The sequence below is a fragment of the Mustela nivalis genome (assembly GCF_964662115.1).
Source record: "Mustela nivalis genome assembly, chromosome: 1".
In the NCBI taxonomy this organism is placed as follows: domain Eukaryota; kingdom Metazoa; phylum Chordata; class Mammalia; order Carnivora; family Mustelidae; genus Mustela; species Mustela nivalis.
In genome coordinates this window covers 15630997-15656688 of record NC_139020.1, presented here as the reverse complement: position 1 = coordinate 15656688, position 25692 = coordinate 15630997, and the positions used below count along the sequence as shown (strand labels likewise).

The following is a 25692-nucleotide window of genomic DNA, read 5'->3' as shown; positions in this document are numbered from 1 at the left end:
TGACTCCTGCATGATCAACCATAAATAGTAAGTCTCTGGTATAATAATATTCTCTCTGATACTTAATCTTTCACTTTGGTTTTATAAAAGCCTCTTACAGAAAATTCAAAGAGGAAAACTTTAGAATGATACTGGATAAGTCATCTAGAGAACTGGAAGCAAGAAACTGTCTAAAGAAACTTCAATTGGCCATGAGAATATTTGGGGGAAGAGAAACTCCCTCTATTAAGATAAATCTAAAAGGTAAGGAAGATACATTCTGTATGAATACAAACAAACAAAAAAATCACCAAACCACTTAAGATGAAGTCATCCTGCCAACTGCCTCACACAGAAAGTGTGCTCTCTCTGAAAAGTCTCTACAGACAGTTTGCATCTAACCTTTAATTCCTCAGTGGCTGGGTTTGCAAATTTACCTTCAGCTAGGGTTCTGTTGTTCAACTGGTTTTAATTATATAGTTTTCCATGACTCCAAGTTACAAGTTAAGCCTATCTCTTTCAGTTCTTACCTAATGAGCAAACGAGTACTTGTCATTCTTCAAAACTTTTACATGTTTGTATTACATGCCTTTTGTGTTATACTGAACACATTCCTAATAATTTGAGTACTGTTTCCTTCCTTCCTTCCTTCCTTCCTTATTCTTCCTTTCTTCCTTTTCTTTCTTTCTTTCTTTCTTTCTTTCTTTCTTTCTTTCTTTCTTTCTTTCTTTCTTTTTCACCCTCTCTCTTTCTCTCATTCCTTCTTTCTTTCTTTTTATTCAAACCCTTCTGGTTAATATCTTAGTTTGTAGTAGAAACATGTGCTGTCACCAAGCCAAGGTTTGATCTAGAGGGATGTTTCCTAGCTAGAGGAGTGAGAATAATCTCTATTCCAGTAACAGCAGCAACTGGTTGACAAACAGGTTTCATCTACTGATTTAAAATAAGAGAAGAATTTTCTTCCCAATTTTATATTTCAAATAAATAAATAGGCAAAAGCAGAAGGACTCTAGAAATATAGACTCCTGGAATTCTAGCTTCCTCCAAATATGGAGGAATACTTATTATCAAGTTAAAATAAGTAACCACCTCTACTTATGAAAATTTTCATGGAGATAAAAGGCAATGGATTGTCATGTCTTGACCATTGTTCACTAAAAACAGGCTCCAGAAAGGGAAGACTAAAAAAACAAAACAAAACAAAACAAAGCAAACAAACAAAACCCAAACTCTGGTGTTTAAGTTGGATACAAGTTAACTGTCCCCAAGACTCGCATACAAAAGACCAGTCTACCTGGCTAGGGTATGCTGGTCATCGGGATAAAAGCAGGACAATCCAGGGAGAGCTGGGTAGAGCGAAAAGCAAATTCAGGGAGTTTTCATTCTCACAACTTGGTGAAGGATGGCTGATCTAACATCAGTGTGTGCTGTTGATGGATTTGGGGGCAACTGGAATCAATGGGAATGAGAACAAAGGTTATATAGACAGAAGACGTGATCCAATGTGCAAGAAGGCTAAGGAGTTGAAGTGGGAAGACAGGAATGAAGACACAGAGAAAAGAATACAGAGCGACTGAGGGATACAAAGACCTGACTAGGACAGAGGAAGCAGGTAGTCACAGATTTTTAGCAAGGGAGATACCTCAAAGCCATAAGAGATGGGCTGTGTTTATGGAACACCTATAAGAAACTCAACTGATTATACCCTATTATCTGAAAGTAAGAAACAAATTAAAATGACTAAACCACTAGAAATTAGATTCCCTTTAACAATGGAGGGCAAATACTGCATAGATATATGAAAGATATACTAAAATCAGGAATGTAAATAAAGTATTTAACCATTTGGAGAAGGAAACATCTTCTTTGCATAGAAGGTCAGTTTAGTACACTTTGAGTCTTCTACTTGCTGATTACCTTTTTGGCTATGGAGTACTGTAGCCACAAGACATCATTGCTATGAGAACAGGACAGCCTGAGCTTCCCATGGCCAGGGTTCCCAGGTAGGCTACATCCTCTGACAAGCCACCCCACAAGGTGCAGGAGAGCAGGGCTGAGTCTCATCACTGCAGGACATACCTGTTACTACAAATGAAACAATCCATCCAGCTCACTCTCTGGTTTTCTGCCTTAAAACTTGGCCATGAGTTCGATGCATGAACAGAAACAACTTCTCAACTTACAGAGCTTTGTGAATTACAGACAGTGAAATACTTGGCATATATTTCTAACTACAGTGTTAATCAATGTCATAAAATCTAAGGTGGAAACACAAGATGTGATATTTTATTTGGAAGAAGTGTAGTACTAGTTGTATGTTGTGATAAATTTGACTTATTTCATCTCTTTCCTTTTCCATAGGAAAAAACAATTTACATATTAAACATGGACTTTATCTATTTTAAAAACTTAATAATAAAAAACTTGATTATAAAACTTCCAAAAACTACAACATATATTTCATACACACAAGGGCATGTTTAGATCTACCAGGTAAAACTGTATTTTTTTAGAAAATTTATAATTGGATCTTACTAGTTCTGACTTTAGTTAAAGTTTTTTCTTATTGACATTGTGCATCTCTGGCTTTAGATCAGAATTTGTATTATTATTGTTTTATTATTTAATAATCCGTATTACTATTTAGTATTAGCCTTTAGAATTTGTGTTATTATTACTTGCACTGTTGTGGGGAAAAAAATCCTTGAAGTTTTTAAATAGTGTTCTTGTGTGTTTGGAGTCTGTATCTTACTCAACAAGAGAATTCAGCATCTAGATGGCAAAAAGGAAACTAAAATTTTACCTCAATGTTGTATTTCTGACTTAGTTCAACCCACCACTGGATAAACACAAACTTCCCAAAGCAGGCACTAAGTCATTCCATATACAATAATGAGATGTTGTCTTACAATCCTGTTAAATTTTAAAATGTGCTTAAAATACACTAAAGTGAATTATATATATATATATACATATATATATATATAGTGTATATATATATAAAGTGTGTGTGTGTGTGTATATAAAGTGTGTGTGTGTGTGTGTGTGTGTGTGTGTATAGTGTATAAGTGAGAGGGGTTCCAAAACATTATATGCATAATGATTTCTCTCTCTTTTTGCAGTATAAGTTTAAACACTCTGAAAATTAAAAACACCAAGGCCCAGCAGTCAAATAAAACCAACCCAGGCTATTCAGGTTTCTGTGGGGTCCTCCACAAAGCCAAAAAACTTTCATCAAGGCAGTGGTCTGGGTAAGAACATGTTTTGCTTAATACCTTTGTGGTTAATACTATGCCTTAATAAAATTCTCAAAAATTATTTCACCAGAATTAAGTAAATAAAGGAGGCAAACTCCTTTGCAAAGAGTTTGCAAGGGTTGCAAGTTGGCCATTACAGCATTCATTTCTCTATTGTCAGATTAATATTTTTTACCTCATTTGTAGAATGACAGAATGTGCAAATATACAAACTAAATAGAAGGTACAAATGAACTTGTGCAAAATATAAGTTGAATTCAGTCCTAATATTTAAATGTATGAAGAGACGACTGGGTTATTTTCTCAACTCAGGGAAAAATTAAGACATCTTAATATTAACAGTAAAGTATTTATCTCAATTATCTCAAATGGGTTAAAATTACATTATAGATGCCACATCCTCAACTGTAATTTGCCTGTGTTTAAAAAAGAGAGAAAGCCAAGGGTGACATTCAAATTCTCAAATCAAGACTATGTGAGGGGTGCCTGAGTGGCTCAGTCAGTTGAGCATCCAACTCTTCTTTATTATTATTGTTATTATTATTATTATTATTATTATTATTATTATTATGTTCAGTTACCCAACATATAGTAGTACATCATTAGTTTCTGATGTAGTCTTTAACAATGCATTAATAGCATGTAGCACCCAGTTCTCAGGTCAGGTCCTGACTGGGGTTGTGGGGTGGAGCCCCATGTAAGAGTCCACACTCAGCATAGAGTCTGCTTGTCCCTCTCCCTCTGCTCCTCCTCCTGCTCACACACACTCCTGTGCTCTCTCTCTGTCTCTCTCTCTCTCACTCGCTCTCAAATAAATAAAAACTTAAAAAAAAAAAGAAAGAAAGAAACTGTTTGGGATTTTCCAGGGATTGATACACTTTTCTAAATGCCTGAATGGTTGTTGTTTGTATAGCCAAGTGCTAAGAGAAAATCCAAACCATCTCCATTTGAATTTAAGATTAAAAGTTTGATTGTATGGCTATTTAGTGACATAGGTAGATGACAGATGATGATAGAAGACTGATGGCTAGATATAGATAGACATGGTATATCATATGAAAGTAAAACTTGGTAAATACCACAAACTCAGTCTCTGCAGACCAGATTATTATATATGGTCTTCAAAATAGAAATCTGAGTGTATTTCTTCCTTTTATGGACATTCTCAAGGCCTCAACTTAATGGCTCAGTCTTAATGCTTCTTGTCCTATGGTTGTTCAACTAAAGGGTAGGTTTGCTTCTACTGCTTAATCCAGAAAAATTAATGAAGGTCATTGAGGTCTTCCCCCTCAGCCCTCTATGTGCACACATAGCATATAAAACAGTCTTGACTATGAAACAAGACCAGGGCCCCTTCTTCTTGTCTCTCTCTTAGCCTGGAGGGGCAAGGAAAATCCTACTTACTCTACCATTGAGCTTTTGCTAGCTCATTCCAATAGGTTAGAACAGTTGTTAATAGATTAGAGGGGCCAGGATATTCACTGGATTCTAATGGAGGAAAGAAGTAGAGGGAAGGGGGATGTTGTGCTTTAAAGAGAAGATCCTCTTGGACTTGATTTTCTGCCTCTTGAATCACTTAGAGAACCAGCAGCTTTACCCACAATCTTAGAGGGTAGAGAGCCAGCCATTCTCTTCCAGCCATCTCTCTTCCATATGGCTTAGAAACTATTCTTTGCATTTCAGGGCCGGCTGGGACATTCCTCCTGGACCCCCACCTATACAAGCAGTAGGATACAATGGCTATATTCAATGCACAGTTTAAGCTTCATCCACAAAAGGTCACCATGTTATTATTCTTGCATAAGTTTTCCACAAATGCTGAACAAGATCTTCATTTCTGGTTGATTAAACTGCTTCACCTGCATCTGCACTGTAGTAATCAAGGTGAGCAGGTTGTCCCTGAAAGAACTCTACTGGCCTGTCTTTTTTCTAGGAGAAGATCCTAACCACGGTTCACCAAATTAATATTAAAAAATGGGACATCTAAACATCTAAGCTGCTCATCACAGTAATATATACTGTAAGCTGGTCATAGCTAGTTGAAGAGGAAAAAAGATCTCTCATTTTTAGACAAGCAATGACTTTCAGAAAGCAAAATGTGTGTGTATAAAATATATAAGCATGAGTAAATCAATTTTTATTAAGGAAAATGCCAACTCATTTTCAATACCAGCAAATTTTTGTGTACAGGTTAGAACTGTCTCTGAGCAAATTACAAAAACCAAGTTGATTTTGCAGAGGCAAAGACTTTTTTTTTTTGTTTGTTTTAACAATCCTGTTGGAAGATCAGAATGCCATCTTTTAGTACTTCAGATTCCATGGAAAATTGAAGTTCTTATTTATGACATATCCTATAGTGGACCATTTTGCATATAACTTGGATAACATCATTGTTCAGACATCTAAATAAACAGCACATAACAAAAGAATGAAGTTAGGATATAGAAATATGCAGAAAATCACATGGGAAGGTGGGAACAGGCATGGGGAGCTCGAGCATAGTTTTTATGAACACAAAAAATGTGGACAGAAACAAATCCATTTTTCTTTCTTAAGCATCAGGAGTGTCTGTTTTGTGTTATTTTTCCTCTCAAAATGTATTTTATACATTCTGTAATAACTCTGGTATGAGAGTCCTCTTTATACAAATGAAGTTTAAATTAAATGTTTCAAAAAAAACAGGAATGAAGACAGAGAAAAAGGGCAATCACTTCACTTCTTGAACTACATCCTGGCCTATAGCATGTTATATTTCCAGGAAAATTCCTAACAAGATCCCCAGTCAGGAAATCAAGATAAGTAAATGAGATCGATATAGCAAGTATCAACTGCCCATAAGTAATGATTACAGTTTATTTCAGAGGGAAAAAAGTAAGCATGAGGAAAGCAAAGCATTGTTCAAGACGATGGGGATAAGACAGATTTGGGTTTCTTCATTTTCAACATGGAGTAATTCAATCTTAAACTATCCTATTTAGATGGTTGTGTTGGTTTCCTATTGCTGCTATAACAGATCACTACAAACAACTTATAGCTTATAGCAACACGAATTTATTATCCTACAGTTCTGGAAATCCAAGGTCCAAAATGGGTTTCCCTGGAGTTAAATAAAGATTCCAGTAGGGCTCGTTTCTTCTGAAAACTCTAAGAGAAAATCTCTCTTTCTCCAGCTTCTGGAAGTTACCTGCAGTTCCTTGGATCATGGTCCCTTCCTCCAACTTCAAAGCCAGAACCATAGCATCCTCCACTCTCTCTGCTTTCCTCTTATCTGGACTCTCAAGCATAAAGCATAATCCAAAATAATCTCATCTCAGGATCCTTAATTTAATCCAGTCTGCAAAATCTCACATATTCACTTGCGTCAGGGAATCAGACATGGATACCTTTGATGAGGGACTGGGCATGGGCATTGTTATCCTGCCACAATTAAAGACTGCATTGGCTAAAAAAAAATAAGACTTCATTCTGAACTGGACACAATGTGTCTACACACATACAGATATGCATAGATATGTCCACATACACACATGACTACACAAACCTACCCACCCACACACATATGGCCACGTAAAATACTCGTATGCATCTTTCAAGCCCTCGTCTGCGGTTTGATGCAATGGCAATTTTGCATTTCAGGGAAGGGTGGCCTAGGGAGGCTGTTCTAAAATCATGGTCAAGAGCCACAGGGTGCTCCTGAGACTCTGAGTGACAAGGCAACACAAAGATTTTTTTAAAAGAAGAGGGCAGAAAATGTGGTTTACTCTGAATAAATGTATGGTTCCACTTGGTTTTTTTTTTTTTAATATTTTATTTACTTATTTGACAGAGAGAGATCACAAGTAGATAGAGAGGCAGGCACAGAGAGAGAGAGAGAGAGAGAGAGAAGCAGGCTCCCCGCTGAGCAAAGAGCCCGATCTGGGGCTCGATCCCAGTTCCCTGAGATCATGACCTGAGCCGAACACAGCGGCTTAACCCACTGAGCCACCCAGCTGCCCTGGTTCCACTTGTTTTTAAGGGCACATAGTCACAGCCTCTTTTTCAAGGCAGCGAGGTGCAAAGGGTAGTGGTCCAGGGACAAGAGCCAGCCCACACTGGGTTTAAACAGCAGTTTACCACTGACGAGCTATGCGAGAGCTGCTCCACTTCTCTGTGCCTCCGTTCCCTCATCTGTAAAACACCATAACAATAACACGGATTTCAAAAAGTTATTGTGTTCTTACAGGTAAAGTATTTGACACAGAAAAGCAATCGGCTGAGTGTAAGGAATCTTCTGTCGTGATTTTTCTTACTTGCGAATTTCAAATGAGCAAGGGGTTCTTTAACATTCTTTGAATGTAGCATCCCCTGAATGCTATTTGACCATGCTATGTGTCCCCAGTCATGAGAAGAAACTTAGCTCCAAAATACTGCCCCTAAAATGAATAATAACCTGTGGATAAAACAAGTTTTAACTATAGGAGAGAATTCATGCAGATAAATGTTGTTTTATTTTAGAGACTGTGTCACAGTCTGAATGAAATTGAGTTGAAGGTGGTATCCGCCCTGGTGCTCAGATCTGACCAAATGGATGAAGAAAGATAAATACAGAGGAACCCTCTACATAGTAAGGTGGGCTCAGCCACAGTAAGGCCAGCAGGCCTGCTGGTAAAATCATCAGTACATAGATGAAACGAGGAACAAAAGTTGCCCCCACAGAAGTGGAAGTTCTTATCGGTCCTCGACCTGTCAGGTGAAACAGAAAAATCAATAGAAACCATGTAAGGCATTTAAAAGTGGATTCAGCCAACAGTTACATGATTTTAGGAAACAATTTTGCACTGTAGGTGAGAGGAATCCAAAAGCATTTTCTGACCTCAGTACGTGAATTTTGAATTTTATTTGAAGATGGATATCCAAGGCACACATCCAAACAGATGGAATCTCTCCAGAAGAAATAAAAGTAGGAATATCTGTTTCCCTTATTACTATAGCAACAGCCAGTTAAGAAACTTCTGCTTTAAACAAAAGCCCTGATAGTTCCTTCTTTATCTTCTTTAAACATAACAGTCTATAGAAACAACACATTATTGTAGGAATTGCATGCATGGGTACAGATATTTTACTCTGGACATGGGTAGGTCATGGTATTGCTTCACAGCAAATTACCCCAAAACTTCAGTGGCTTAATTAACAAACACTTTTGTGTCGCAGTTTCTATGGGTTGAAGTTCTGGAAGCACCTTCACTAGGTGGCCCCTCTAGAATCTTTGTAATGGCCATATTATAAAACCTTAGGCCCATCCATTCTTTATGGAGATCCAGTTAATTACCAACGTCATTAGTATACACGTCCTATGATACCTGCGTCAGTTCTACGAAAACAGAACATCCTTTTATGCTATTCAGCTCTCCCTTGGTAACTGAAATGAATCTATCCTTTAATTTATCTTCTTCCCTGCTCCTGGATTTGCTGATCATGGGCCTCTCTGACTCTTGGTCCCCCAAATGTGGAATCAGTTCATCTGCCAACTTGGCCAGCTGTAGGAGCCAGCTGGCTATGCTCACTATTTTCTGAACCAGGGAGAACCCAGAGTACAGCCTCCCTAAAGCCAGCCAGCCAGGCCCCAACAAACCAGCCAGAAATCTCTGAAAATTTCCAGAGCTGGCCAGCTCTGCTTGACATCTGTGTTCCAGAGCTGGGGACCCACAAGCCACATTCCAATCCCACAGGGCCAACTCTCACTATAAGATGGAGCTCTTACTTTCCGTCTTCAGTCTTCTGATATTTCTGCATGTTCAGGCTTGTCCAGTTAAAATTGAAAGAAACGGGTTTTGTTATGTCCAACCTTTGCTACCATACACAGTTCAGTGCATTTTCCAAACCAGAAGATTCTTATTAAAATAGTGCCACAAGATTCTGGATTTTCCAGCACTCAGTTCCACACAGCTGAATAGGAGCACATGTGGGGGAGAAAAATCAATTTATAAAATAGTTGAAGTACTATGAGATAGAATGAAATGTAGTAGCATCATCATTAACATTACTGTCATTTTTGGTGTTGATATTTCTACTATTTCCATGACATGTTGTCTCACAATGAGCAGAATCTGGTTTTTGTTTTTCTTTTTTCTTTCTTTTTTTTTTTTTTTTTTTGCTCTTCAGCATTTATAGGAAGCAGTTTTTGGAAAAATTAAGATTTTAGCCATCCCTTCTATAAACTCTGGGACAAAATGATTATACAATATAACAACAATGTCAATTTTTAAAAGTTTTTATTTATTTATTTGAGAGAGAGAAAAAGAGATAGTGAGAGAGGAGAGAGCATGAGTCGGGAGCAGTGGGAGAAACAGGCTTCTCACTGAGCAGGAAGCCCAACACAGGACTTGATCCTAGGACCCTGAGATCATGACCTATGCCAAAGGCAAGCACTTAATTGAACTGACTGAGCCACTCAGGCACCCCAATGATGCCTGGAGACCTGTTTCAGTATCTCTGAACTTCAATTTACTCATCTTCAAACCCATACTAATATATCTTTCTCTCAAGATTGTAGCAGGCAGGAAGTAAAATAACACACATAAGAGTTCCCAGCATAATGTGTTATATAACAAATACAAAACCAATATTTATTCCTTTGTTACTAATTTTTTAGTGTTAGTTTAGTGTTAGATGTTTCTTTAGAAGGAATAGAATGGAAATTTCCACATCTTTGCATTCCCTGGTCTTAATCTTCAAACTATTGTTCCAAGACCACTTCATAATTCCAAATATGAATTTCATTTCTTTGGGTAGGTTGGGGGCAAGTGGTTGTTCCCCTCTGTTCCCTTGCTTAGTTAACAATTTACCCCAAAATTGCAGTTTGTAGTTGTAGGTCTCCCATAGAAACAGCAGGAAAAAAAATTCATTTATGTCTTCAATATGACAAGATATGATTTCACCTTTGTGAGAGATCTTCAATGTTTATCCTTTCCAAGATGCCATTAGTCCTTTTTATCTTTCTATCTCTTGGAAATGTCTTAAATTCATAAGAATTCCAAACAATGAAACAAAGAGGTAACTTTTCAATCAATTAGATTTTCTGGACATTTACCTCATACACAACATGGTATTAAATTAAGTGGGTGATACCCTTCAGATGAAAAGAGAAGGGAGCAAAAATAATTTAGGGAGCTGGGTGCAGTGGAGGAAATGCCAAATACACATTCGGGGACTGAGATTAGGTGATTTCTGCCAAACACTTGGCTTATGTATAAGAGCAAATGATAACATGTTTCCTCATTTAGCTATCAACTCTGTTCTCTCTCTGACCATTCACTGCCAGGCAAGAGCTCTGCCAGATTTCTCAAATGAATTTTCTATGCCCATTACATCTATTTCCTCTCCACCTACTTCCCTCTTCACCCCCTGTAATTTGCTTTCCATTTCCAACAGTGTGCCAAGTTCATGCTTATAAAGGTCACCAGCAACTTTATTATTGTCGTATCAGGTGACCTCCCAGTTTTTACCCTACAGGACACTTTCAAGATGCTCAATACTCTGTTAAAAGTCCTTTGCCTTGTCTTTCATTATCTGAACAATCTTTTTCTTGGCTTCCTTTGGGTCCTTGTTCCTGGTTTTCTCCCCTAGCAATATCTGTGCATATTACTTAACTCTTAAGATCTATCCCTCAGACCTTTTCTCCACATAGTTTCTGCCTTCAAATGTACCTGTTCTCCACGCTGTAATTATATACCTTAACAAATATTGCTTCTTGGCTGCTCTATCCTAAGGTCTTTCTGTGGTTCATTCCCACACTAGTGTGCAGCGTCCACTCATGAGCCCTTCATGCACAGATGTGTTGAGTGAGGGGCACCTGGGTGGCTCAGTCAGTTAAGTGTCCAACTCTTGCTTTTGGCTCAGGTCATGATTTCAGAGTCCTGAGATTGAGCCCTGAGGAGGGCTATTCTCTTTCCCTCATTCCCTGACTCTCACTGTCCAAATCCCACCATGGGAATTCTCTTTCTCTCAAAACACACACATACACACACACACACACACACACACAATGAATACGTTGAGTGATTTATGTCTTTCATATGGCACAGATTTTGTTGCATGTACTTCCCTCCACCTGGAATGACCTACCTCAACCCATGTGACTCTTCAATATCTGTTAGAGTCACCACAAATTTCTTAACATGCACACCCCGTTCCCTTATTTGAAGGCAAGTGCTTATTTTCTCTCAAGGTTAAAATTGATTTGGGAGGCCAGTCTCACCTTTCAAGTCAGGGATTCTTTAAAAAGATAATCATTTTTCACTTCCAATTCTTGGCATAGTTTTTGATTCATGATCCACAATCAAAACCTTTTTGCCCAGTGGAAAAAAAAATGAAGAAAGCAAGCAAGGCAGTAGCACAGTCTACCTCTGTCATGAATTTCTAGTCTTGTGTGTGTTATAGTTTCCTCAGCATGACTATTTCAACTGATCTAAGTTCAGTAGTTTCCATACTTGAAACAGTATCTCATCCCACAATGGGGACCTCCCAACTTAAAGCTGTGAATTTCCCATAAAGGCAGAGATTTTTTTTTTTTTCTCCTGGATAGGTGGCTAGCTCCTTGAATGTTGGGGTCATTTCCCTCATTACTCAATAATAATTAACCCTCATATGTACAAATACCTGACTAATTATCTAACTAAATGGCTAGTTAAATAACAATACCAAAAGTGTAAACGTAACGTGGGGTCTATTGGTAGAGAACTAAAACCAAATGTTCACTCTGCCTTGAAGGTCTTCTACTCAGGCTATTAAAGTTCTTCTCCACTGTCAATCCTCACTGATTTTTTGGGCTCCACTTAGCAGGTGGTGCTTACTGGATAGAGATTAGTTATTCTAGTTGTTTTGAATGTTCTTTTGCCCACTGCTTCTCCCTCAACTGCTAGCTGAGGTCACAGTCATATCTTTTGGATGATTTTAGAAGAATGCTTTGCCCAGATTAGGCATTCATGGCTGTTTGGTTGAAATAGGGCACCGAGAGCTGGGGCACACAGACTTCCTAAAGATGTCAGCAGTTCCAGAGGAGTGACTGGATATAGAGAGGACTATGTAGCAATAAAGAAGCCCCCAAAACTGACACAACTTTATTCCTCAAGGTCTTGGTATTTTCAGAAAAGGAAACAGCTTCTGGGATGCTCTCAGTGTCCATGTCTCACCACAAGAATCCTGCTCCATCATCTACTCCAAAAAGGAGGAACCAGTTGAAAAGCTGGTTTCTGCCAAGCAACTTCAAATCCAGTTACATGACTAAACTGTTGAGCAGACATCCTAATTCAAAGGCCCAGGGTAACGTGTCCTGGTGTTTCCTATGAGAACATGTCTGCTTAATAACAATGTAGCAGATGATAAGAGCGCCAATCACAGAGAGTTGGTTCAGCCCATATTAAAGGTTGATGATAATTACCAGACTAAACAAATCATTAGAAATATGTTCCCATCTCCAATCTGGATTTTAAAATACTTAGGAATAACTTGGAAACTGAGCTTTACTTTAATAAGCACCAATATAACTAGTACCAAATGGTTTAAGTACAACTGTCCTTTGAAACAGTTCTTAATTTTTTTTTTGCACACTGGAGCAAATAAAATTTGAAAGAAAAAAACAGATTTGATTTCTCCTTAAGTTCTTTTATTTGGAAATAAATGACATAAAGCTTATGTGTCAACATATATTACACACTTTTAGTCTGCAAATACATGAACATAATTCAGACGTCCTAGGTGAGAAATGACTGCAAATGTTTTTTCTTCTCATTTGAGAAACAAAGGAAAACATATACTTGCTGGGGGCAAACCAAAAGCTGAGCTATTCCTCCTTTTCTTTTTCAGTATCTAAAAATGCATTCATTAAATAGAGAGCAAATTTCCCAGATCTGGGTAGCAGTAATTTGTAGTTAAGTCTATCCATCAAGGATATCTGTATTCTCAGCTCTCTTAAATGTGGTGGGGAGTAAAATTAAATATAAAAGTCTTCCAAAAGTGGGTGATATTTTTGTCATCAAAGAGATATGAAATAACTATTTTTCATGAAGTATACTTCCCTTTGACACTTTCATTTTTGCCCTTCCCATAACCTGTACAATGTGTTTTTCCTAATGTCATTTTTCCTGGCTGAGAAGCATATTAACAAGAAGAGTGTTTAAAAAAAAAAAAAAAAGTGGAGGTGGGGAGATCATGAGTATTATGTCACCAGTGACTTAAAATGGAAGAAAAAATACCAATTCCACATTTGATCCTGGAGAGAGAATGGAAATTTAAAGATCATGTTCACTAACTTTCCCTTTGTGCCTACCGTCAACCAAGGATTTCTGTGTTTGATTAACCTAGCATTCATCCAACTAAAAAATTGTTCCTTCATAGAAATAATGACTATTCCAACACAAAATGAAGCAGTGTGACTTCTTTATCTTTTGCCATGCTGGTTCTCATGAAGACCAGCAATGCTGAGGAATTACACTACTGATTCTTTCCATTCGGGACCATTCAGAGTATTTGAATTAAAAAACCCTTCATGCTGACTAATATGCATCAATTCTTCAAATTTTCCAGTATTTTTGTGTATTTATGCTTTTTCTAGATCTAGTGAGATATGACTGACAGAGAAAAATCATATATATTTAAGGTATACAGTGCAATGTTTTGATATATGTATACACTATGAAATACAACAATCAAGCTAATGAATACATCCATCATCTCACTAGTTACCATTTTGTGTGTGTGGTAAGAAGACTTACCACAGGTCTCTGAAGAGACCTACTTTCTTACCAGATTTCAAGGAGACAATATATTATTGTGAACTAGAGCCACCATGCTGGGTATTAGATCTCCAGAACTTACTCATCTTATATTTCCAACTCCAGTCTAACAGGGCCAGCAACATTTCTGGACCCCTTTAATATGCTTTAAGAAGGTGTAATGTCTGTTTTGCATGTTTTAATTTTCACTGTAATGGTTTTATGCTAAAATATTCCTATTTTACTCTAAAAGGTAAGTTGGAGTGGGATGGGTTATAAAAATCCAAGTACGAACGTCTCACTTTGTGCTCTTTGCAATCATCAAATCTCTGCTGAAATGTTCAGAGATCATGTTTGTGGAATTTATTAGATGCACCCATTGGGGGTGAGGATGGCTGCACAGGAAATGAAGGTAAATCGCGCATATGATTAGTAAGTTTGAAATTTTCAAACTCCTGGACATGTAACTATTCAATAAATGTTCGACGTTATTATAGTCTCTCAATCCATCCATTTTTGACTTCTCCGCTATCACTGTTCCCGTAATCTAGTTTATCTACATATTTATTTCTAGTTGCCAAGCAAAATTCCAAAACAATGACAGAATGTCAGTCCCACCATGCCATAAGTCACCTACCTTCTGGTTGTGTTTTCCCTCAGTAAGAATTGTTTTTAGGTGTGCGCTCCTAAGTACTAGTGTTAGAATTGGTGACCTATGAAAGGCTTTCATCGGCTGGAAGAAGAAAGTCACACAAGGTTTTGCCAGCCTCCGGCGGCAGCTTTGCTTCTCTCATAGAAGATGTAGGCCTTGGTTTAAGTAAGTCTCTCTTGATTGGCCTCAGTGACTTTTCATCCTGATGATCTACATTCCCACAGCTAGTGTTAGAGCACGATCCACTGCAGCAAAGACGCGATAAATGATCCAGAAAGCATTTTCTCACCTTCACAAGTACTTGTAACTCCTAGCAACACTCCCCTTGAAATAGACTCCTTCATTCCATATGCCCAGGGGCTGAAAGAATTCAGGGTGGGCCTGATGGAAATTACAGCCCAGACCTACAAGCTATGTAACATGCTCAGCCTCTTTCGTTTCCTTTTGCTTTGGTTTATATGAGAACCTATCTTTGTAATGGAGTTTTGTGTTCATCAGCTGCAGATAAAGTCCTCTGGGCCTATACTTTCCTGATGCCACATACCTCTTTTCCATTTATCCAAGCATATGCTTTGATATGATATTTATTTGATTTCAGTCTTCCCTCACCAAGTTTCAAGTATCATGAAGGTAGAGGCAATCTTTATTTGTTGAGTGTTGTTTTTCTTTTTCTTCTTCTTCTTCTTCTTTTTTTTTTTTTTTTTGGTTGGTTGGTTGATTTTGGTTTTAATTTGCTTATTAGTTTTGTTCACACTGCATCCCTTCTATATCTAACAATAACCTAGAACATGGTAGGTGTTCAAAAATATCTGTTGAATGAATTAATTTTATTTTTATGTTTTCTTAAGGTTCCTTTGATGGCGCTCTAGAAAAATATTCATTTGACCCCTTCTTCTTCCCTTGATCCCCATGCTTCATAGAACAAATGGCTTTGTTGGCATTAGCATATTTCTACAAACTGGATTTATCCGCATGCTTCCGCCCACAGCAACCACCACCAGCTCTGGGACCACCACAATCCTCGTCTCTTGTTAAGAAACCACATCTCTTCTACCTTTTCCCCTATAATGTAGTTTGAATTCCTCTACCACATTAGACTTTTTTCCCTGCCCCAGCCATGTGCTATGGGAGAAATGATGTGGGAGTAATCACTCTTTGACCTTTTACATAACAGAATTTCCATGGTTCTTTTTTTCTTTCCCCCTAACAAAAGTTTATGCCGTCTCTAAAACATTGCTGATGGATCTGCCAATCTTGCTCTTTCCTAGCTGTTCTGACCAAAGCTGAGGAAATCAAGATGAAAGCTCGGGGTCTGTCATGGAGCTTAGAGTGAGGAGCACACACACATGTGAACAAAAGTTACAACATGATGAGATAGATGCTCTGTTGGAGTTTGGATGGATGCTGCATGACTGTAGGAGGAGACACCACCCAGAGCCACGCAAGAACTGAGGGGAAAGGTCACCAGAGAAGAAGAACAATCTTAAAAAAAAAAAAAAAAAAGAGTTGAATGATAAGTGTGCATTTGCTGGGCAGAGGGGAAGGACACTCTGGGCAGAGAAAACAGCATGTAAGGAATAGAGAAGAGAGTCTACTCAACTGATCTGAATAACTCAGCAGTGTGTGTGTAGATGCACATGCGTGAAAGAATGTGTGAAGGAGTTTTTGTGGAGGTGCTAGGGGACTGAATATTGAAAGATGAATGTACTCAGGTTATCGGAGTTCAGCTTAGTAAATTTTACTCTACCCTATGGATAACCAAAAGGCCATTTCATGTTTAGTGGTCAGGAAGATTTCAGACATAAAGAACTAACTAGTGAAGAATAAGATGGCGAGAATGGTGTAGCAGTTGAGGCAAGAGATGCCTCTAGTCGATGAGCTGATGCTTCACCAGAGCCAGTGGAGAAGATATTTAGGGAGCATGTTAACAGGACTTGATGAAGGACAAGCAACCTTGTTGAGGGTTGCTAGTAAATTTTCAACAGAATGATGGGGCGTGAGGCTAACAAGCAAAGGTTAGTAATGTCAATAGGAGAGAAGAAATAGAGCCATCTAGATGATAACTACATGGGGAAAATGAGTCTAGGATGAGTCTCATCTTAAAGGTGAAAAAAGATAACTTTATCAAAGCTGAAAATAACATCAGTGAAGAACAAGGTGTAGAAGATACAGAAAAGAAATAAGTTTTGAAGCCCAAGTTCCCCCAAGGAGATACAGAAAAAGAACAAAAGAAAAAAAAAAAAGGATGGTATTAATTGGGGTAGGGATGCAAACATCTTTGTTAAGACAGAGTTGACAAAGGGGAAGGGGTTGATGAGGATCAAGAAGAGGGCCCATTAAGTTAACAAAATTTCACTTCCAAGAGCCATTATTTTTTGGTGGAAGCAGAAACAAAGACAGTGGGGAACTGAACTGCTGATGGCTTGGAACCACAGCTCAGGAAGTCAGGGAGGAAAACAAATGGAGCTCGGAAGAGGGCTGTTTGGAGTTCACATCTCTTGACACCGGATGACCCTGAAGAAGTATGATGAATCTGGCTTCAAGAGGTATGAACTGCAAGCTGTCGCAGAGCCAGAGGAGAGCGCCTGGCTGTGTGTGTGAGGGAGAGAGACCTTTCATTGAGACCATTGAGATGGCTCTCTAGAAGCGAGGGTGTGGTCGGCACTCTACTCTAGGCTGTAGAAAGAGCATATGAATAGAAGGTTTTAAGGCAGTTTTGATAGAGCCCCTTACTTCTTTTATCTTTGCTTCCCCCACAGCTATGGGACGCTCCTTATCAAGACTTAGCTTTTTTATTGATGTCACACTAGAGCGCAAGCCCTGGTGCTCTTGCTTCCAGGAAATATTTTTTCTGGGAAACTATGAAAGGCATCTGTGTGCTCTCTGAGCTGCCCTGGCCCAGCCACATAGCTGGTTCCATCCAAAATCAAGAGGATTTTCAGATGTTTCTCTGAGGCAGGGAGATATATCCTTGAATCTCCAGCAGTTTATTTCTCTAATAAAATACACATACTGCTCTTATTATGGGCCTCGACCCTTTTCAGTCTTTGTAAATACTAATTCAGAGCACTTTGTAAATATTAACTAATTTAATCCTCAGAAAAACCCTCTGAGATGAATATGGTCATTAGCCCCATTTTGCAGAAGGGGAAACCAAAGCCTAAAAAAAGCTTTGTTTGTTTCTAGGCTCAAAGCCAGTAAGAAGCAGAGGAAAGAGTTGAACTTGGTAGTTCAGTTCCAAAGTCTAGGTTTTTCTCCCCTATGATAAGCTATTTTTGATGAGCAAACACTCAAAAAGCCAGCATTTTACGAGGAAATTTTCTAGATAACCCAATTCCTTCTTATCATGTTATAAACATTTAAGAAGAGTTGGCAACTAACAATTTCACTTTTGTTGTCTTCCTAAAAGATTAGCTACTAGGGGAGCTGTACGTCATAAAAGTGGCTATTTTTTATGCTAGAGAATGTTTTATCCTTCCTTTTGAAATATCGTCCACATCTTTGATTTCACAGTGAGTCATAGGACACTAGTGGGCTCCCTGGATGTCAACCTTATTTCAACTCCTGTTTCCAGAACAGATGTCTACCCAGTCAGTCATAATGACCTCTGTTTGGGGACCCATTTTAAATTAGTAGATTATCTACTTTTAAATCAGTATTCTACTTGCTAAAGCCACACCACTATTGAGCCAGCTTGAACATTTATATCTTTAGTAAATTTGGGTTTCCTTATTTGTAGACCTTTACAGATCTATGTATGCATTATGAATTGTTATGGATCTAATTTTTCTATTGTCATACATATATATACATATATGTGTTTGTACCTGGAAATGATTATTCTCTGTTTAAAATCCAAACACTTTGTTTCTTTAGCTAATAGCCTACTCTATCTTCAACAGAGATGTTTGTTTGGTTTTTAAAGAGAAAGTTGTGGGATTTGGGAAGCTTTATATTTTGACCACTGAGCCAAACTCTAAGCACATTTTTTTAAGTGGAAAAAATGTTTATCTTTGATCAAAAGATAAAGTTCATGTTAACCTGTAGCCCTTGGATTTGAAATCTAAACAAAGGGATAATGTGTGAATTTGCTAATGATTTCCTGCTTCTGAATTAGCTAAGCTTTTTGCCTTTAGCGATAGAGGCACACAGGTCACAAAATACTGTCTCCTGGTGACCAACAAGAAAGAAATGCTGAACTTTTAAGACAAATAAAATTTTAGAATGGTGCCAAAAAGAGAATAAGAAGACAGATTGACAAGGGAACAATTAAATTTTCATTAAGAAAAAGACATTGACTTGGCAAATAGTAGAGGTAGTATTTTCTACTACGATAATGAAAAACTATAGAGAGATGAACACTGAATAAGCAGAAAAAATAAAACTCCAGTTACAAAAATATTTTCATTTCCATGTTGCAGGAGAGAGGCCAGCCTCCCTGAAGTATGATGGAAAAGTAATACTTAGAGTCCGTGATGGATTTTCAGTAGTCCTGAGCCCAGATCTGTTACTTATACTCTAGATAGCATTTTTCTAAAGATTTTATTTATTTATTTGACAGAGAGAGAGATCACAAATAGGCAGAGAGGGAAGCAGAGAGAGAGGAGGAAGCAGACTCCCTGCTGAACAGAGAATCCAATGCGGAGCTCCATTCCAGGACCCTGAGATCATGACGTGAGCCGAAGGCAGAGGTTTAACCCACTGAGCCACCCAGACACCCCTCTCAATAGCATTTTCCAGGAAAGATCCATTACCTAGAATATATCTGAAAACATCATTAATAATGAATAATGGCTTCTGTGAGTGCTACAATGTACTTTTGGCAAAGCCATTCATTCATTCATTCATTCATTCATTCATTCCTTTAAAAATTATTTGTTGAGCTTCTACAATGTGCCTGGCCCTGTGTTAGGTAACAGAGCAATATGCTCTTTACTGCCACTGAATTTATGCTCTAAAAAGAGAGATAATGACATGTAATTATAAATGTGATTACATGTGTTAGGAAAGGCTAGCCACAAATTGTCATGGCGGCAAATGCTAACAGAGACTTAGTCTTGGGGACACAATAGACTCTGTGTGCTGTAAAAAGAAATGATTTTAAAGAGAAATGTTAGGAGCACCTGAATGGCTCTGTCAGTTAAGTGTCCAACTCTTGATTATGGCTCAGGTCATGAGCTCAGGGTCATAACGTTGTGAGATCAAGCCCCACATCAGGCTCCACACTTAGCACAGAGTCTACTTGAGTTCCTCTCTCCCTCTCCCTCTGCTCCTACTCCTCCTCATGCTCTCCTTTTTTCTAAGTGAAACAAATTTTTTCCAAAAATTATAAAAAATAAATATTAGTTTACTGAAAAGCTCTATACTAGCCTAATTTTAACCACAAATGTTCGCATTCATCATATTCTGTGTGTATGTATTTCTAGTCCATAGCATATTAGGAACATTTGGAGAACTTTAAAAGCACAGTAGCCCCTAAGTCCAAGCCCCTAGATATTCTGATTTAAGTGGTCCAGGGGAGTCCCAGCAGGGGTATTTTTTTTAAGTTGTCTGTGTGATCTTACTGTGTAGTCATGATCAAGAACCACCACTTGAGGCCTCGAAGTAGACACACCTGTTGTCCCTATATTTATGCCTAGTGTCAGGCACCCAAAGCTACACAGATTCAGGGTACAACAAATATTTTTAAGTAGACTGAATTGACTTGATAAGCTCCAGAAATGCATTACAGACCACTACTTTGAGAAAGAAAATCTTACTATTGTACATCCCTCCCTCACTTCTGTGATAATAGCGTAAGCATGATGAAGACAGCTATACCAATCCAGTGAATCATCTGCCTGAACTCCTAGGAGAGGAGCAGGAGGTGGGCATAGGGGGTGGGGGGGGGGAAGGGAAAGAATAATGAATTTATCATTAAATAACTACAAAAAGGGGCATCTAGGTGGTTCAGACAGTTAAGTGTCTGCCTTCAGCTCAAGTCATGATCCCAGGAGCCAGGGAGCAAGCCTTGCATCAGGCTCCCTGCTCAGCAAGGAGTCTGCTTCTCCCTCTGCCCCTTCCCCCACTCATGCACCCTCTTCCTCTCTCTCTCTCAAATAAATAAAATCTTAAATAAATAAATAACTACAAAAGTTGGGATTCAGAAATATTCAGATTTACCCATGGCCCATCTGGTTCACTCAATTCCATTGCTCATACCATTTCTTCCCATCAACCAAACACAAGCCATATTTCCGCACCATCACCCTGCACAAAGCACACAGACTCAGGCCTGATGATGCTCTTCACCTGGCCAATCTTATCAACACTTGGCACAAGCCATAAAGACAAAAAGTTCAGTCAGCTGAACTCTGAATGGCTGAACTGATTGAACTGTCCAGATATTCTGGCCAGGATGAAACAGTTTCATGCTTCCCCCATAAACACAAATTCCCATAGAAACCAAACCAGAAGACAGAGCATATTCGTTTTATTTTAGGTCCAGTGATCCTCATGAGACCTTCCCTGAGCGAGTCTGGGTTCTCGATATCCAAGCTAGTGCTTTCCTTCATGGCTGGCTATCATTTGGAGCCATCATTTTAACCGAGCTCAGACAGCATTTGCCTTGAACAGGCTCCAAGGGGTTTTCCATTGGAGAGTTTATGTCTATAGAACTGTCTGCTCACCCAGACTCCATAAACCTCTAGTCTATCCAGACATGGGGGAAAAAAAACCACACACACACACACACACACACACACACACACACACACCACTACCACCACCACCGCACTGTTATTATTATTGGATTCATTGAATACTATTCTTTTTTTTTTTTTTTTTTAAGTACAGCTGAATTCTTCCCTTACCACAATATATTGGCCCTTGAAATTTTAGATGGGGTTTTTAAGATGATTTTAAGGGCATCTATGATTTATATCTTAATCAAATATAAACTGGCCCTTATTTTTTCTTAACAGTTCACAGTATTATGAAATGAAAAAAAAAAATGCATTGTACTGTGAAAATTTACTTTCTAACTTATCTGATTGTAAATTGGAATCTGGGCACATTGGGTCTTTCATTATTTGATGAGGGTGAAGTGGAGGTATAACCTCAAAGTGTTAATATTGATCACTGTTAAAAGTGAAATAGAAGTTTGTGCTCCAACCATTCACATCTTTATTTGCTTGCCTAATGCATTAGGAGGAACTCAGTGCAGGACAGAAAGACTTCTCTAAATATTTTAAGCAGGGACAGATTTAAAATAGGGAACTTGGGGCTTATAAATTCATTGGAAAGGCTGAAGGAACAACTTCTAGTCTTGGTATCCTGGAATGACTTTGACAACAATAGAAACTGACCCCCTAAAGCTGGCCCTGGACCTCTGCCAGAAGGAAGAACCCCAAATGACTTGCTCCAGCAGCCTCTCCACATCCCAGAGGCTGGAGAATGCACAGCCATAATTCTGAAACTGAAGGCCAGATCAAGATGCCACCACCTCTATCTCTGCTTTTTGACCTCCTGGGAGCTGGAAACTGCACAATGGAAACCTGAATTAAGAAAACTTCCTATTTCTGTGGACTTGCTGGCCTGCAGTAATAGTAAAAAGCTACAGAAGACTGGCTTCTCCCAGGGCTGCCTACGTGGTTCAGTCAGTTAAGCATCTGACTCTTAATTTCAGCTCAGGTCCTGATGTCAGGGTCATGGGATCAGGCTCTACACCAGGCTCTGCTCTCAGTGAGGAGTCTGTTCCTCCTCATGCTCTCTCTCTTCCTCTTGATCTCTAAAATAAATAAATAAAATCATTAAAAAAAAATAGTGGCTTCTCCCTTATATCAAACTTTCAAATCTTATGTGAGTCAGGCAGACTGGTAGGCCCAATCTCTTCAACAAAAGGAAGGTTAGAAGTTGTGAACATATATGGAATAGATATAAACAGCAATAGGTCCTGCCCTTTGTTTCCACATTGACCTTGAATAGAGGTAGATTATACATTCTGATGAACCTGAGAGACCCCCTGATACATCTCTTTTGAAATGAATCAGCCCAATACTGTGCACCTGAAACTAGCATTACATCATATGTTAACTATACTGGAATTAAAATTTAAAAACTTAATAAAAATAAAAATTAAACAAAAAATAGAAGCGAATCAAGAACATGAAGATCACCCTTGACCACGGCTCCCAGATTTCTATCTACTTGGCTTTTCTGTTATTTACCTTAAACTTAGATGTCTCATTTTGCCATTAAGCTACATTAGCTCACTCTGTGAAAGTTTTGTGTTTTATAGAGCAACAAGAAATTCACACACAGTGAAGGAACACGAGATAAAGTTGCCTTTTAACATATCCATTCTTCTGAATGTATTTCACTCATAACAATAATAATTGATACCTCAAAGCAAATAAAGTATTTTATGATGTGGCTTAGTGGTTTTATTCATACTTCTTCAGGAAGTCAAAAGACCACAACACAGGTCTGAAAAAGAATTAGTCTCTGGTTTTGATTAAACATGCGTTGCTTAAAGCTACGGTAAGAGAAAAAAAAAAGTTACTGCTAATTCATATAAGCAATATTTTTTCTGGGTCTGTTAAATAATGAAACCTATGAGGGTAGTGGTAAAGGAAAAAAGAAATTAAAAGCAAGTACTTCGTTTTAAGATGTAGTCTGCAACTTTTTTCATGCATATTCCTTTGGTTTTTCTTATAAACCCTGTGCACCTAGGAAATAAAATGTATCTAGAAAGGCAGTTCATAAAAGTTTATTCAAAGATGGCTGAAACATGATTAAGCTAAAACATCAATCCCAGAATTATTTATTCAGTAGAAACAATAGGACAATTCTTAACAAACCTTTGTGACTACAGATTAGTGTTTCATCTTTAGAAATCATTTTTTAATCTCACAAAAGCATTTTTCACATGTTGCAAGTTACTCCAGTGATGAACCTTTGGTCCTTATGAGCCAATCACTTCAAACTTTCAAATTTCAAATCTCCTGGCTTCTAAATCCACAAAGAACACATAGAGTGAAGCAGTCTTAAATGTTATTTGCACAGTGAAATTCCTTATATATTCAATTTTCAGAACTCTAAAAGTGTCTCATAAACAAAAATATTCAGTTTACTAAATATGGAGAAAACTTACATAGAATATTGGAGATGAACATTTTTTGTCAAAATAATTAGTCTTTTCAGGCATATGATAGATATAATCATCTTTCCATGATATGCACAGACATAAAAGCTGACAAAATCTGACAAATATCTGAATATTGGGTTCACAAAAATACCAAGTATCTGCATATATAAACATATCAGTATATCCAGGATTTTAGTTTCCATCTGGACGTTTTCTGTAAAAACATAATCTTAGTTTATATGTGCCCACAGTTATAGAGAATAATTACTATAATGATGCCACCCCCTTCAGGCATAACACAGAGTAGGGACTTGGGGAAATGTGTTTCATCTGTTGCAGTTGAGTGTGTTTGCAGAAGAATAATTTGGGAACTAGACCTTAGAAGTCATCAGTTATTGATTGCAATCAGCACAGAGAAATTTAACATGGCCAAAAACAAAGCATTAACACAACTCATCTTATTTTCTGTATCATCACCTAATTTGTGAGTAAATTTAACTAAAAATAGACCATTAAAGCATGGATGACTATTTCTACACTTTGGGGTGGGGTAGGAAGATGGAGAGAGCATGCTGGAAAAGGATGGAGGGGAAAGACAGGGGGAGAGGAAGAAAATCTTAAGCAGCTCCACACCCATCGCAGGCTCATCTTGGAGTTCCATCTCATGACCTGAGCTAAAATCAAGAGTCAGAAACTCAAACACAGAGCCACCCAGATGCCCCTGCTTCCCTATTCTTCTATGCAAAGGGAATACCATTAATGCACATAAGCCAGGCAGCTCTGTTATGCTTTAATTCAGTCCTTAGGGAGCAGCAGGCTTAATCTGAGCACTGAGTTTGGAAGGTGAAACTAGACCCATGTTTCCCAGCTTTCTGTTGCTCCCTCCATCTTGAAAGTGGGAGGCCTGCAAGAAGCATGCATTCTTATCTGTGCCTTTTTGCTCAATGTTTTGAAGGATCAATCCTTTTCTGTTGAAGAACTTGGGATCCTACTGTGATTGGCAATCACATTCTCCAAAAAGAGATTTAGTAGTTTTTTTTAAAAGGGTCATAACTATTTTACTTTCTTAGACCACACACAAAAATAGACACAAAATGAATGAAAGACCTCAGCGAGAGAGAGGAATCCATCGACATCCTTGAGGAGAACGCAGGCAGCAACTTCTTTGACCTCACTCAGCCATAGCAGCTTCTCTCTAGAAACATCACCAAAGGCAAGGGAAGCAAGAGCAAAAATAAACTATTAGGACTTCATCGAGATAAAAAGCTGTCACACAGCAAAGGAAACAGTCAACAAAACCAAAGGACATCTGACAGTATGGGAGAAGATATTTGCAAATGACATATCAGATGAAGAGCTAGTATCCAAAATCTTATCAAAATCAATACCCAAATAACAAATAATCCAATCAAGAAATGGGAAGAAGACAAGAAAAGACATTTCTGCAAAGAAGACATCCAAATGGCCAATGGACACATGAAAAAGTGTTCAACATCACTCGACATCAGGGAAATACAAATCCAAACCACAGTGAGATACCACCTCACACCAGTCAAAATGGCCAAAATAAGCAAGTCAGGAAATGACAGGTGTTGGTGAGGATGGTGAGAGGTTGGTGAGAAAGGGAATCCCTCCTCCACTGCTGGTGGGAATGCAAACTGGTGCAGCCACTCTGGAAAACTCTGGAAGTTCCTCAAAAAGTTGAATATAGAGCTACCCAATGACCCAGCAATTGCACTACTGGGTATTTACCCCTAAGATACAAATGTAGTAATCTGAAGGGGTATGTGCACCCCAATGTTTATAGCAGCAGTGTCCACAATAGCCAAACTATGGAAAGAGCCCAGATGTCCATCACAGATGAATGGATAGAGAAGATGTGATATATACGTATACAATGGAATATCATGCAGCCATGAAAAAAAC

The 25692-nt window shown here is 38.3% G+C and overlaps 1 protein-coding gene across 1 annotated transcript in view; it reads right to left on the bottom strand.

Annotated features, from left to right (window-relative positions):
• Positions 1–24873: 24873 nt before the first annotated feature.
• Positions 24874–25692, bottom strand: part of LOC309841598 (uncharacterized protein) — a 307986-nt gene continuing 307167 nt past the window's right edge. Inside the window, exon 6 of the mRNA XM_082684794.1 lies at positions 24874–24961. The gene's annotated coding sequence lies outside the window, so the exon portion shown is untranslated. The remainder of the gene's footprint in view (positions 24962–25692) is intronic.